Source organism: Loxodonta africana, chromosome 3 (assembly GCF_030014295.1).
Source record: "Loxodonta africana isolate mLoxAfr1 chromosome 3, mLoxAfr1.hap2, whole genome shotgun sequence".
Taxonomy (NCBI): domain Eukaryota; kingdom Metazoa; phylum Chordata; class Mammalia; order Proboscidea; family Elephantidae; genus Loxodonta; species Loxodonta africana.
The window spans coordinates 173,248,479-173,262,722 of NC_087344.1; positions in this window are offsets into that span (position 1 = coordinate 173,248,479).

Consider the following 14,244-nt stretch of genomic DNA (forward strand, 5'->3'; position numbering starts at 1 on the left):
GAATTATGGTGCTAGTGAAGAATATTGAATATACCATGGACTGCCAGAGGAATGAACAAATCTTCCTTGGAAGAAATACAGCCAGAATGCTCCTTAGAAGCAAGAACAAGGAGAGTTCGAGTAACTTACTTTGGAAATGTTGTCAGGAGGGAGCAGTCACTAGAGAAGGACATCAAGCTTGGTAAAGTAGAGGGTTTTCAAAAAAGAGGAAGACCTTCAAGGACATGGAAAAAGACACAGTAAAATCAACTATAAGCTCAAACACAGCAACAATTGTGAGGAATGTGCAGGACCTGGCAGAGTTTTGTTCTTTTGTACATAGGGTCACTATGAGCCTGAACTGACTAGACAGCACCTAACAACAACTCATCATTTGGACCATTGGTAATTGGACACTCCTTGAAACATTAAAGTGTTTAATTTTTTAATCGTATTCAATAATTTTCCCCACCAAAGATATAGTAATCGTTATGCCTTCATTTCTATATGTTGCCATGTTAGGCCATTCAAGAAATTGATTTTTTACACCAGTTACCAAGTGTTTTACCATTTAAATCCTGCTATGGCGTATTTGAATCCTGTATGGTCGCTACAGTAGGAACCGACTCAACAGCACCTAACAGTGACAACAACATGGCACACAAAATCACTACATCCTGTCTTGTAGCGTTCATTTGTAATGACCTTTTTTTTGTTATATGTGTAGAGAAAGGAGCTAACCAGAAAACCACTGACTTATTTTTATAACAGATGGTAGAACATTTTTTAGTCTAATTCCTCTTGAAACGAGAAATAAATTTTGGATAAACAACAAAACAAAACAAAACCCATTGCCCCTGACTCAATTAGGACTCGGAGTGATACTGTATATTATAGAGTAGAAGTGTGCTCTATAGGGTTTTCTGGCCTTCCTTCTGTGGTGCTGAGGGATAGGTTGAAATCTTAAACGGTTTGTGCTTGGTTATTAACTGAAAGGTTTAAGATTCAACTTGAACTTGCATATGAGCAATCGATGGTCTGTTTCACAGTCAGCCCCTGGCAAAGTATTATAATGACATGTGCAAAGAGCTGGATATAGAAAACCAAAAGGGAAGAACATGCTCGGGATTTCTCAAGCTGAAAGAACCGAAGAAAAAATTCAAGCCTCAAGTTGCAATAGTAAAGGATTCTATGGGGAAAATATAAAATGACACAGGAAGCATCAAAAGAAGATGGAAGGAATATACAGAATCAGTTCAACCATTTCAAGAAGTAGCATATGATCAGAAACCAATGGTGGATGGTACTGAGGGAGAAGACCAAACTGCACTGAAGGCATTGATGAAAAGCAAGGCTCCAGAAATTGATGGAATATCAATTGAGATGTTTCAACAAACAGATGCTGCACTGGAGGTGCTCACTTATCTATGCCAAGAAATACGGAAGACAGCTTCCTGGCCAAATGACTGGAAGAGATCCATATTTATGCCTATTTCCAAGAAAGGTAATCCAACCGAATGTGGAAATTATACAACAATATCATTAATATCACATGCAAGCAAAATTTTGCTGAAGATCATTCAAAAACGGCTGCAGCTGTATATCGACAGGGAACTGCCAGAATTTCAGGCCAGATTCAGAAGAGGACGTGGAACCAGGGACATGATTGCTGATGTCAGATGGATCCTGGTTGAAAGCTGAGAGTACTGCAAGGATGTTTACCTGTATTTTATTGACCATGCAAAGGCATTTGACTGTGTGAATCATAACAAATTATGGATAGCATTGCAAAGAATGGGAATTCCAGAACACTGAATTGTGCTCATGAGGAATCTGTACATAGATCAAGAGGCAGTCATTAGAACATAACAAGGGAATACTGAGTGGTTTAAAGCCAGGAAAGTTGTATGTCACGGTTGTATCCTTTCACCATAACTATTCAATCTGAATGCTGAGCAAATAATCTGATAAGCTGGACTATATGAAGGAGAATGGGGCATCAGGATTTGTGGAAGGCTTATTAACAACCTGCATTATGCAGATGACACAACCTTGCTTGCCAAAAGTGAAAAGGACTTGAATCACTTACTGATGACTATCAAAGACCACAGCCTTCAGTAACATGAAACAAAAATCCTCACAACTGGGCCAATAAGCCTCATCATGATGAATGGAGAAAAGACTGAAGTTGTCAAGGATTTCATTTTACCTAGATCCACAATCAACACACATGGAACCAGCAGTCAAGAAATCAAAAAGATGCATTGCACTGGGCAAATCTGCTGCAAAGGACCTTTTTAAAGTGTTGAAAAGCAAAGATGTAACCCTGAAGATTAAGGTGTGCCTGACCCAAGCCATGGTATATTCAGTCTCATCATAGGCAGGTGAACAAGGAAGACCGAAAAAGAATTGACACCTTTGAATTGTGGCTTTGGCAAAGAATATTGCATATACCATGGACTGCCAAAAGAACAAACAAATCTGTCTTGGAAGAAGTAAAATCAGAGGCAAGGGTGGTGAGACTGCATCTTACATACTTTGGACATGCTGTCAGGAGGGATCAGTCCCTGGAGAAGGACATCATGCTTGGCAGAGTACAGGGTCAGCGGAAAAGAGGAAGACCCTCAACGAGATGGGTTAACAAAGTGGCCCCAACAATAGGCTCAAGCATAACAACAATTGTAAGGATGGCGCAGGACCGGGGAGTGTTTTGTTCTATGGTGCGTAGGGTCGCTATGAGTCTGAACTGACTCAACGGCACATAACAACAATAATAGGGTGTCCAAGGACAAGCTGGTAGATTTGAACTGTCGATCTTTTGGTTAGCAGCTGTAGCTCTTAACTACTGTGCCACCAGGGTTCCAGTCCAAGAGACAGTAAGTGAGATAACTGTGCCAGAAAATCTATGCCAAGGGTAAATGCTGCAATAGAACACACACTTTAACAAGAGGTCTTCTCCCATTAAAGTAGTGTATAAAACAATCATTTTTTGCATTTAAAATAATAAATAAGGAAGATATGTGTTTTTATATTAAAAATTAGACATTGATTTTTATATAAAAAAGGTTAATAGGTTAGTGAATCTACAGGAATTGTTAGTTACTATTTTTTTTTTTTTATTTTATGCTAGCATATTACTCTCTATTTCTTGATCTTGTTTTTGACATGAACTAAGTTACAGATATTTGAAGGCTGAGTGATCTTGCCTTATTTTAGCCACTTGAACATGTTAACTTTTTTTTATCTCTTGCTTTTTTTTTTGCTAGCAATATTACTCAACAGATCTTCATATAATGCCTCCTCTGGATAGTTCTGAGTCTGTTTAAATATAATTTCTGGTTATTTTAGTTAAAGTACTCCCTTGCCATGGTCACTTTCTAATCATACACTTTATCTTCATTTTAGTGTGTTTTGATACCTGAAATTAACTTACTTTTTTAGTTGCTATGAGACTATCAGAAACCCTGGTGGCATAGTGGTGAAGAGCTATGGCTGCTAACCAAAAGGTCAGCAGTTCAAATCCACCAGGCACTCCTTGGAAACCCTACAGAGCAGTTCTACTCTGTCCTATAGGGTTGCTACGAGTAGGAATCTACTCCGTGGCGGGTTTGTTTTTTTATGAGGTTATCATATCTCTCACTCCACTAAAATATTATGGAATTTTCTATAATGCCATGTATTCTCTGTTGTAAGATGCTTTTGATATGATGATATGATACACTCATTTTCAAAGAAGTCTTACAGAGATGGAATTCAGGAATTTTATCTCTAATGGAAAGAAGATGCAGGGGTACCTGTAGACAACACCAGTGTTTGGTTTTGTAACTGCTGATTCTTCTAAACTAGTACTTGGTTCAGGTCCCAAAATTTTCACCCAAAACTTGAAGTCAGAAGTCAAAAATAGTATATACGCCTTTATATACTATTTTTATATCCATTATACTTTTTAAGGTTTTGTTCATCCCTGTTGCCATCAGTGTTCATGCTCTGGTAAATATTATAGTTACCTGTGTACATTTTCAGAAAATATGACATTGAGTCCCATCCCCAGAGATTCTGGTCCAATATGTCTGGAATAGGCTTAAGTGTCTGTATTTTAAAACTTCACAAGTGATTCTTATAGACAGCCATTGTTAGAGATGACAACACTAGGCATTTTGAACAACTTGACTAAAGATACCTTGCCATATTCATCTTTCCAGAGTGGATGGCAATAGTAGAATAGAAAAAATGGTTGGCAAATAAATGAGTGAAGGATTAATTAACCAGTTCACACACTGATTATCACTTGAATACAAGATAGTTAAATTTAATTTCTATATCATTTTTTGTGGCCGCTATATTCCTAGCTCTATGTACAAAATATGAGCCCTAGTGTTACAGTTGTTAAGAGCTCAACTGCTAACCAAAAGGTCAGCAGTTTGGGTCCACTAGCTTCTCACTGGAAACCCCATGGGGCAGTTCTACTCTGTCACATAGGGTCGCTATGAGTCAGAATTGACTGGATGGCAATGCATTTTTTTTTTAACATACGTAATGAAAAAAGTCAAGTCAAAGTAGAATTGGTGCCATAAAAAGAGACAGAGAGAAAGAGAAAGATACACAAAGAAAGAACAAAAGAGAGAAAGAAAAATTAAAATTAAAGAACATATTAGAGAACTGACAGGAGTTAAAAGATGGTTCTTTTTGAAAGTTAAATATATATTTTTACTTTGCCTTCCAGTGAATTCATTGTTTCCAAAATTGTGTTTAAAAAGACATTGAACTAAATTCTTTCTTGATAATAAAATCCTGCTGTGTTCTTAGTTAATTTGCTCAGTTCTTTTGCAATGAAGGCCAGGAGGCCCTGTCGTTTAAATTTATTTCTATCTGCAAATCCTGTAATTTTGGAAAGGTACTTAAAACTTAGGGAAAACTTGCTTATTCATTAATTTACTTCAACTTAGCCTAAAGGAGCAATCTTAATATTCTTGGTTATCTAAAGTTCAATTAATATGCAATACGTAAAAGGGAATTTGGCTTAATTTTCCCATATTTTCGTCCAAAAAAATCTCGCTTGAGTAAATTCACTTGTGTATGTTCGCTAAATTGTTTTCCACTGCCAACCTGATCTATTATGCCTTAGCTGCAAGCCAATTTTTTTATTTCTCCTATAATGAAAACAGAAAACTCTGCAACTGTATCACAATTAAATTTACAACCACTCAAAAGCATAGCTTTATGTATCTTTGTCTTTTTTTTTTTTTAATTTATTAGAGTGGTTGAAAGACAGAAATGGAAAATTAGGGATGGGAAAAAAGTGACCAAGGTGCAAAACATTGAATTAAAGCTCACTGTCTTGAATCTTTTTAGTCTTGAATCAGAATCTTTCTGCAGCTCAAGTTGATATTGCCCTATCCTATTTTGATGCAGTATTAGATTGTTCCCATTTTCTTATTTTTTTCTCCTAAATTAGTTTGTTATTTTTATTTGCTATAGAAATAATTCCATTTATTTTCTATACATGTTACCCTCAAGCCGATTCCGACTCATAGCGACCATATAGCATAGAGTAGAACTGCCCCATAGGGTTTCCAAGGAGTAGCTGGTGGATTCAAGCTACAAACTTTTTGGTTGGCAGACAAGCTCTAAACCACTGCGCCACCAGGGCTCCTCCTTTTCTATAAAAAAAAGAACCCTGTTGCTGTCGAGTTGATTTTGATTCATATCAGCCATATAGAGCAGAGTGGAACTGCCACATGAAGTTTCCAAGGAGCCCCTGGTGGATTCAAACAGCTGACCTTCTTCTTGGCAGCCATGGCACTTAGCCACTATGCCACCAGGGTTTCCTCCTTTTCTATAGAGAGTTTAAAATCTTAACTTTTTTTTTTCCTTCTGGATTATCCCTACTAATACCCAAAACCAAGCTAAATCCACTGCAGTGGAGTTGAGTCGAACTCATAGCAACCCTGTAGGATGGAGTAAAACTGCCCTATAATTTAAACCACTAACCTTTTGGTTAGCAGCTGAACACTTTAACGACTGTGCAACCAGGGCTCCTTGTTTACAACTTCCCTACTAATGCTTTGAATCAATTCATTTTGACAGAAGTTTATTGTCTCCTTCTCTGTACCAGAAATTACATTAAGTGATTAGGATATAAATATAAATAAAATTCTGGCCTCAAAGACATTTACTTTCTAGTGAGAAACGTAGAAATGTAAACAGATTAATTCAGTTAAGTATTGGCATAATGAAAGATATATACTCAGATTTTTATGAAGACACAAAGGCAGAAAATCTAGTTATGAAATGATGAGAAAGAAAGAGTAACAAGTCAAAAATTGATCCAAGAAGAGCGCACCTTTTAATGGGCAAGAAGAACTCAAAAATGTTTAAGAGAAAGGATGATGCCAAGAATGGAAGAATGTCATAGGAGTGAAGGAGAAAGGGGTTTTAAGGAAAGGGCATTGCTCTACACTGTCAGATATTGTAGAGAATTTCTGCAAGACATTAGCTGTTCATAATAATGTCGATGCTACTGATAATTCAACAAAAAACATCCCTCAAAATGATGCAAACATCAGATGGCTCCAAGTAGGAGATGCGGGAACAGCAGAGATGAAGTGTATGATCACAGATGTTCACTAACTTTTAAGATGCTTAGGAGACAGGGGACACAAAACAAGCAAAATTACCCTTACGTTTTTATCTTAAAGCAAAAACTCAGAATCCAGAGTCTATCAAATTGCATTGCATTTTATTCCTGAAATGGTGTCGAACCTTTGATGAAAACAGTGATCTATCTAGAGAGACTGTTTTGATAATCTTGGGACAGAATGAAAAGGTAAGGAGAAATGGGAAGAGAGCCCTGCCACATTCTAGCTCTTTGCTGGATCAAATGGAGAGGGAACATCTCTCTGTCAGGTTAATCCATCCTCTGATTTCCAGCTATAGAAAGGAGGATGACACACATCAGAGCTTGGTGAACCAAGAAAGGACCCTAAACCAAGAAAAACTATTCATAAGGAAAAATTTCAAGACAAGCAGCAAACAAAACTGTTGGTTTAATCCTGTAGACAACATTGATATAGCCAATAAAACCCATTGCCGTCAAGTTGAAATCATAACGACCCTATAGAACAGAATAGAACTGCCCCATAGTGTTTTCAAGGACAGGCTGGTGGATTCAAGCTGCTGACTTTTTAGTTAGCAGCCAAGCTCTTAACCACTGTGCCACCAGGGCTCCAATGCTCAGATGTAGAAGAACAATATCTGGATTGCATTATATTTTTCTTGAATGTCCTTGTCTTTCTCATTAAATATTGAGGTACTTACAGTCATGGATCTTTTCTTATTTACCTCTGTGGTTGCAATGTTTTTTATATAAGAAGTTGAATATAAGTTGTTTTTAATAAACACATTTTTCTTTGCAGCTAGGAATGAAATGCTTTCCTGTGTGTCCTTAGGATGTTCCCCTAAAAATAAATTAATCTGGCCTGCAAATTATCATTATTAAAATGACACCTTATGGAGAATATTGGAAATAGACTAAACAAAAGCAATAATTATTTTAATTATTCAAGTTAATTTGTTTAAATTAAAAAAATTGAAAAATAAGCATGGTTGGACTAAAGCCTGGTTTAAAAATGGGTGACATTAACCAAACATTGGCCCAAAGAACAAAAGGAGTAGCTGATGAAGAAAGACTGAAATACTGCTTATAATAACAAATATGTAATACTGATTGAATGCTTATTATGTACCAAGTACTTTTTATGAACTTTGCATTTAAGAAGTTTCATAATCATTAAAAGTATCCATGAGATATTTACCAGCTTATCCGATTTACAAAAAGAGCTAGTAACAGCACAGAGCAGTCAGGTAACTTATTCACGTCAACCAAACTAACAAGCAATACAAGGGAAATTCAAATTCAGGCACATTGGCTCCAAAGCCTGCAAAATTGAGCTATCCACCAATGGAGTTAAAAATATGGACATTATAAATAAAACAAATTTTTTGGGTCATAATAACAATATTTATAAATATAAGCAATTGTTTATATCAATCCCTATGTTAAAAAAAAAAAAAAAGCCCTTTTCCATAAAGTCGATTCCGACTCATAGTGACCCTATAGAACAGAGTAGAGCTGCCCCGTAGAGTTTCCAAGGAGCATCTGGTAGATTCAAACTAGCCCACCTTTTGGTAAGTAACTGTAGCTCTTAACCACTACACCACCAGGTTTTCCATGTGAAAAATAGTAAATGTTAATTACCTTTGTATTTAAAAATAATTATAATATATTCTAATACTTTCTAATTGTACCCCAGTAAAATAGCTTGCATTCTCCCCACTCTGGAAACTACTTCAGTAATCTAGATGATTGTTCAACAGTAGTCATAACAGAGACCACAAAAATATTATTAATGAAGAAAAAGGCAAAGCAGGTAAGAGAAAAGTAATTGGGAACTAGGAAAAAGTAAATACCTCCTAGCAATTAGCTTCAAAGCACAAATACTATAAAAATGTTATATAAATTTCCTACTGCATAAGGAAAAACATAATGATGTGAAGAATTTCTCACAGATAATACGATAAATCATTTTCTAGCAGGCATAGAACATTAAACAGAAAAACCTACAGAGTTTTGTTGTTGAGATTAGAAAATCTGGGCAATAACCTGGTCAAAAGAAAAAGGGTAAAGAACCATACTCAATTGATAAAATTGGTGCTAGAAATGCTGGGTAGCTTAAATGAATCTCATCATTCATGTTTGGGTAAATTCCTTAAAGTAGGTAAGGCTCATTAATTAAGATGTCTTTGAACACCAAAGAGGAAAATAAATTAAAGCAGCTGGGGCAATAGATACAAGGTGTGCTATGCTATGAGAGGGGCACCAAAAAAAAAAAAAAAAAAAGGAAAGAAAAATAAAATCTATGTAAAGAGACCTCACAAAAGTAATATTATTTTGTTTGAATAGAATTAAGAATAAACATGAGTTAATACCACTTCTGCAGATACGAAGCATTAACGCAATCCCCCTTAATCTGTGAGTGTGAAGATAGTTTTTTGGCTTACCATGTATTATTTTCAACAGACTATATTAAATGCTTTCATTATTAGTGTGCATCCAGTCAATTTCAACTCATGGTGACATTATGCATACAGACAAGAACTGCTCCACATGGTTTTCAAGGCTGTGATTTTTTGGAAGCAAATCACCAGACCTGTCTTCCCAAGTATCTCTAGGTGAGTTCAACCCTCTAACCTTTTGGCTACTAATTGAACATTTAACTATTTGTACCACCCAGGGGCTCCATATTAAGTGCAACTGAAAGAAGATAAAGATGTTATTTTACCCCTCAGAACTTTTTATTCCAGATAAAGGGATGTTACGTAACCACTACTGTCAAGTTGATTCAAGCTCATAGTGACCCTATGGGACAGAGTAGAACTGTCACATCTTTCTACAGCAGACTGACCGGTGAGCTCCAACAAATGAGTTTTTGATTAGCAGCCAAGCACTTTAACCACTGTGCCACTAGGGCTCCTGGATAATACATACCAAACCCAAACCAAACCCAGTGCCGTCCAGTTGATTCCGACTCATAGTGACCCTACAGGACAGAGTAGAACTGCCCCCATAGAGTTTCCAAAGAGCGCCTGGCGGATTTGAACTGCTGACCCTTTGGTTAGCAGCCGTAGCATTTAACCACTATGCCACCAGGGTTTCCGGATAATACATACATGTATAAAATATCACATGCATAATTAGAAGGTAAAATATAATTGTTTGGTAGGAGTGGTAACGGAGGACTCTTGGCACAGTGGTTACGAGCTCAGCTGCTAACCTAAAGGTTGGCAATTTGAATCCAACACCCACTCCTTAGAAACCCACTGGGGCAGCTCTACCCTGTCCTACAGGGTCCCTATGAGTGAGAATCTAATCAACAGAAGTGGGTTTTTTGTTTTTTGGGTTTTTTTGCATGTGTATGAGTAGTAATACCGACAGTATCAATGTGGGAGGTTAATTTGTGAAAAGGAGATTTTTGAGCTGGGAACGGGAGAACTATAGAATAGAGTCAGCAAGAGGAGGGGGCAAAAATTTTTTATAGCATAGGTTGGTTAATACGATTTTAAAACTGAGTCAGCTGAATAAATAAGGGACATATTATCATTACCATATTCCTACGTCTAAGATATAATTTACCCTAAGCTGTTTAGTAACAGCGATTCTCTCAGGGCATTCAGAAAACATAAGACTTTTGGACTAAAGTAAAATAGTAAATGTTTCTCTTTTCTCACCAGCTGAGTATTAGAATTCCTCTACTGTTTGGGGTTAGTAGATGTAGAAAATAAATAAGCAAAAATGTAACTCTGCAGATGACTTTAATACCAGGTTGGATACAGTGAAAGAGAATTTATAAGCTGGATATTGGGTCAGATTAAAATATTTAGAATTAAGCATGAAATATAAAAAGGTGAAATGTGTATAAATAGATAATGTGGGTAAAAGACATAGGAAAGGCAGTAAAATTTTATTTTTCTGATTGGCGTAATTAAAGTCCTAGAAAAATGGAGACAAAAAGGGCGAGAGAGAGATCAAGAGTGGGAGTAAGTGGAGGCGGAGCCAAGATGGCGGACTAGGTGGAAGCTACCGTGGATCCCTCTTGCAACAAAGACTCGGAAAAACAAGTGAATCGATCACATACATAACAATCTACGAACTCTGAACAACGAACACAGACTTAGAGACGGAGAACGAACAAATACGGGCAGACAGCAATCATTTTCAGAACTAAGAGCCAGCGTACCAGGCAGGTGACCTTCAGAGCCCGGGCTGGGGCAGAGCCCAGGGGGGCAGACGGCACAGACAAGGGGCCCAGCCCTACCCCCCCCGAACCCATCCCAGGAGGGAGTCTAGCTGGTTGGCGGGGGTGGCGTAGCAGCGCAGCCGGCGGGAGAAGCACCCGGGAGGCAGTGACTGATCTTGGAGTGGGGAGAGCAGCATCCCAGCCAGGGAGCCGTCCCGCAGAGAGTTTGGCGGAAGCGGGCGAGGCATGAGCGTGGGGATCAGCTATATTTCCCTAAAACGACCGGGGGGGGGCGCCCAGACGTTCGTGAGGGCCACGCCCACCCAGTTCACGCGAGCAGTGCGCCACACCGGAGGGAGAAATCCCCGGGAGGAAGTGACTGGTCTTGGAGCGGGGAGAGTAGCATCCCAGACGGGGAGCCGTCACGCTGGGATCTTGGAGAGAGCAGGCGGGGTGTGAGCGCATTCCCCTGAATAGACCCTGGGGGCGAGCCCAGCTGTTCGTGAGGGCCACACCCACCCAGTTCGCACGAGCGGTGCGGTGCACCAGAGGGAGAAATCCCCGGGAGGAAGTGACAGGTCTCGGAGCGGGGAGAGCAGCGTCCCAGCCGGGGAGCCGTCCTGCCGGGATTCTGGTGGATGGGGGCGGAGCGTGAACACGGGGATCAGCTCTATATTCTGTGGTGCTACACGCCTAGCTCTCTGATCCCTCCCCCACCCTTCCCAGGGGGCTTCATTAACACCGAATACCCTGAGCCAGAAGGAGAATTCAGATAGGGATCTGACTGCATTTTTTTTTAGCTGATTACCTGGAAAATCTAGTTTCCCAGTGATGGCTCGGAGACAGCAGTCCATATCAAACCACATAAAGAAACAGACCATGACAGCTTCTGCAACCCCCCAAACAAAAGAATCAAAATCTTTCCCAAATGAAGATACAATCCTGGAATTATCAGATACAGAATATAAAAAAACTAATTTACAGAATGCTTAAAGATATCACAAATGAAATTAGGATAACTGCAGAAAAAGCCAAGGAACACACGGATAAAACTGTTGAAGAACTCAAAAGGTTATTCAAGAACATAGTGGAAAAATTAATAAGTTGCAAGAATCCATAGAGAGACAGCATGTAGAAATCCAAAAGATTAACAATAAAATTACAGAATTAGACAACGCAATAGAAAGTCAGAGGAGCAGACTCGAGCAATTAGAATGTAGACTGGGACTTCTGGAGGACCAGGGAATCAACTCCAACATAGCTGAAAAAAAATCAGATAAAAGAATTAAAAAAAATGAAGAAACCCTAAGAATCATGTGGGACTCTATCAAGAAGGATAACCTGCAGGTGACTGGAGTCCCAGAACAGGGCAGGGGGACAGAAAACACAGAGAAAATAGTTGAAGAACTCCTGACAGAAAACTTCCCTGACATCATGAAAGACGAAAGGATATCTATCCAAGATGCTCATCGAACCCCATTTAAGACTGATCCAAAAAGAAAAACACCAAGACATATTATCATTAAACTTGCCAAAACCAAAGACAAACAGAAAATTTTAAAAGCAGCCAGGGAGAAAAGAAAGGTTTCCTTCAAGGGAGAATCAATAAGAATAAGTTCAGACTACTCAGCAGAAACCATGCAAGCAAGAAGGGAATGGGACAACGTATACAGAGCACTGAAGGAGAAAAACTGCCAACCAAGGACCATATATCCAGCAAAACTCTCTCTGAAATATGAAGGAGAAATTAAGATATTTACAGATAAACACAAGTTTAGAGAATTTGCAAAAACTAAACCAAGACTGCAAGAAATGCTAAAGGAGATTGTTTGGCCTGATGACCAACAATATCAGGTACCAGCACAATACAAGGTCACAAAACAGAACGTCCTGTTATCAACGCAACTCAAATAAGGAAAGCACAAAAACAAACAAAGTAAGATTAATTCTAAAAAATAAATAAATAAACAAAATAAAACACGTAACAGGAAATCATGGAAATCAATAGATAAACGGTCACAATAATCAAAAAGAGGGACTAAATATAGGAGACATTGAACTGCCAGATGGAGAGTGATACAAGGCGATATAGAACGATACAAGTTAGGTTTTTACTTAGAAAAATAGGGGTAAATAATAAGGTAACCACAAAAAGGAATAACAATTCCATAACTCAAGAAAAACGTAACGACTCAACAAACATAAAGTTAAACATTATGAAAATGAGGATGTCACAATCTACTAAGAAAAACGTCTCAGCACAAAAAAGTATGTGGAAAAATGAAATGGCCAAAAACACACATGAAAAGGCATCAAAATGACAGCACTAAAAACTTATTTATCTATAATTACCCTGAATGTAAATGGACTAAATGCACCAATAAAGAGACAGAGAGTCACGGACTGGATAAAGAAACACGATCCATCTATATGCTGCCTACAAGAGACACACCTTAGACTTAGAGACACAAACAAACTAAAACTCAAAGGATGGAAAAAAATATATCAAGCAAACAATAAGCAAAAAGGAAGAGGAGTAGCAATATTAATTTCTGACAAAATAGACTTTAGACTTAAATCCACCACAAAGGATAAAGAAGGACACTATATAATGATAAAAGGGACAATTGATCAGGAAGATATAACCATATTAAATATTTATGCACCCAATGACAGGGCTGCAAGATACATAAATCAAATTTTAACAGAATTGAAAAGCGAGATAGACACCTCCACATTTATAGTAGGAGACTTCAACACACCACTTTCGGAGAAGGACAGGACATCCAGTAAGAAGCTCAAGAGAGGCACTGAAGACCTACTTACAACAATCAACCAACTGGACCTCATTGACTTATACAGAACTCTCCACCCAACTGCTGCAAAATATACTTTTTTTTCTAGTGCACATGGAACATTCTCTAGAATAGACCACATATTAGGTCACAAAACAAATGTTGGTAGAATCCAAAACATCAAAATATTACAAAGCATCTTCTCAGACCACAAGGCAATGAAGCTAGAAACCGATAACAGAAAAACTAGGGAAAGGAAATCAAATACTTGGAAAATGAACAATACCCTCCTGAAAAAAGACTGGGTTATAGAAGACATCAAGGAGGGAATAAGGAAATTCTTAGAAAGCAACGAGAATGAAAATACTTCCTATCAAAACCTCTGGGACACAGCAAAAGCAGTGCTCAGAGGCCAATTTATATCGATAAATGCACACATACAAAAAGAAGAAAGAGCCAAAATCATAGAACTGTCCCTACAACTTGAACAAATAGAAAGTGAGCAACAAAAGAACCCATCAGGCACCAGAAGAAAACAAATAATAAAAATTAGAGCTGAACTAAATTAATTAGAGAACAGAAAAACAATTGAAAAAATTAATAAAGCCAAAAGCTGGTTTTTTGAAAAAATTAACAAAATTGATAAACCATTGGCCAGACTGACTAAAGAAAAA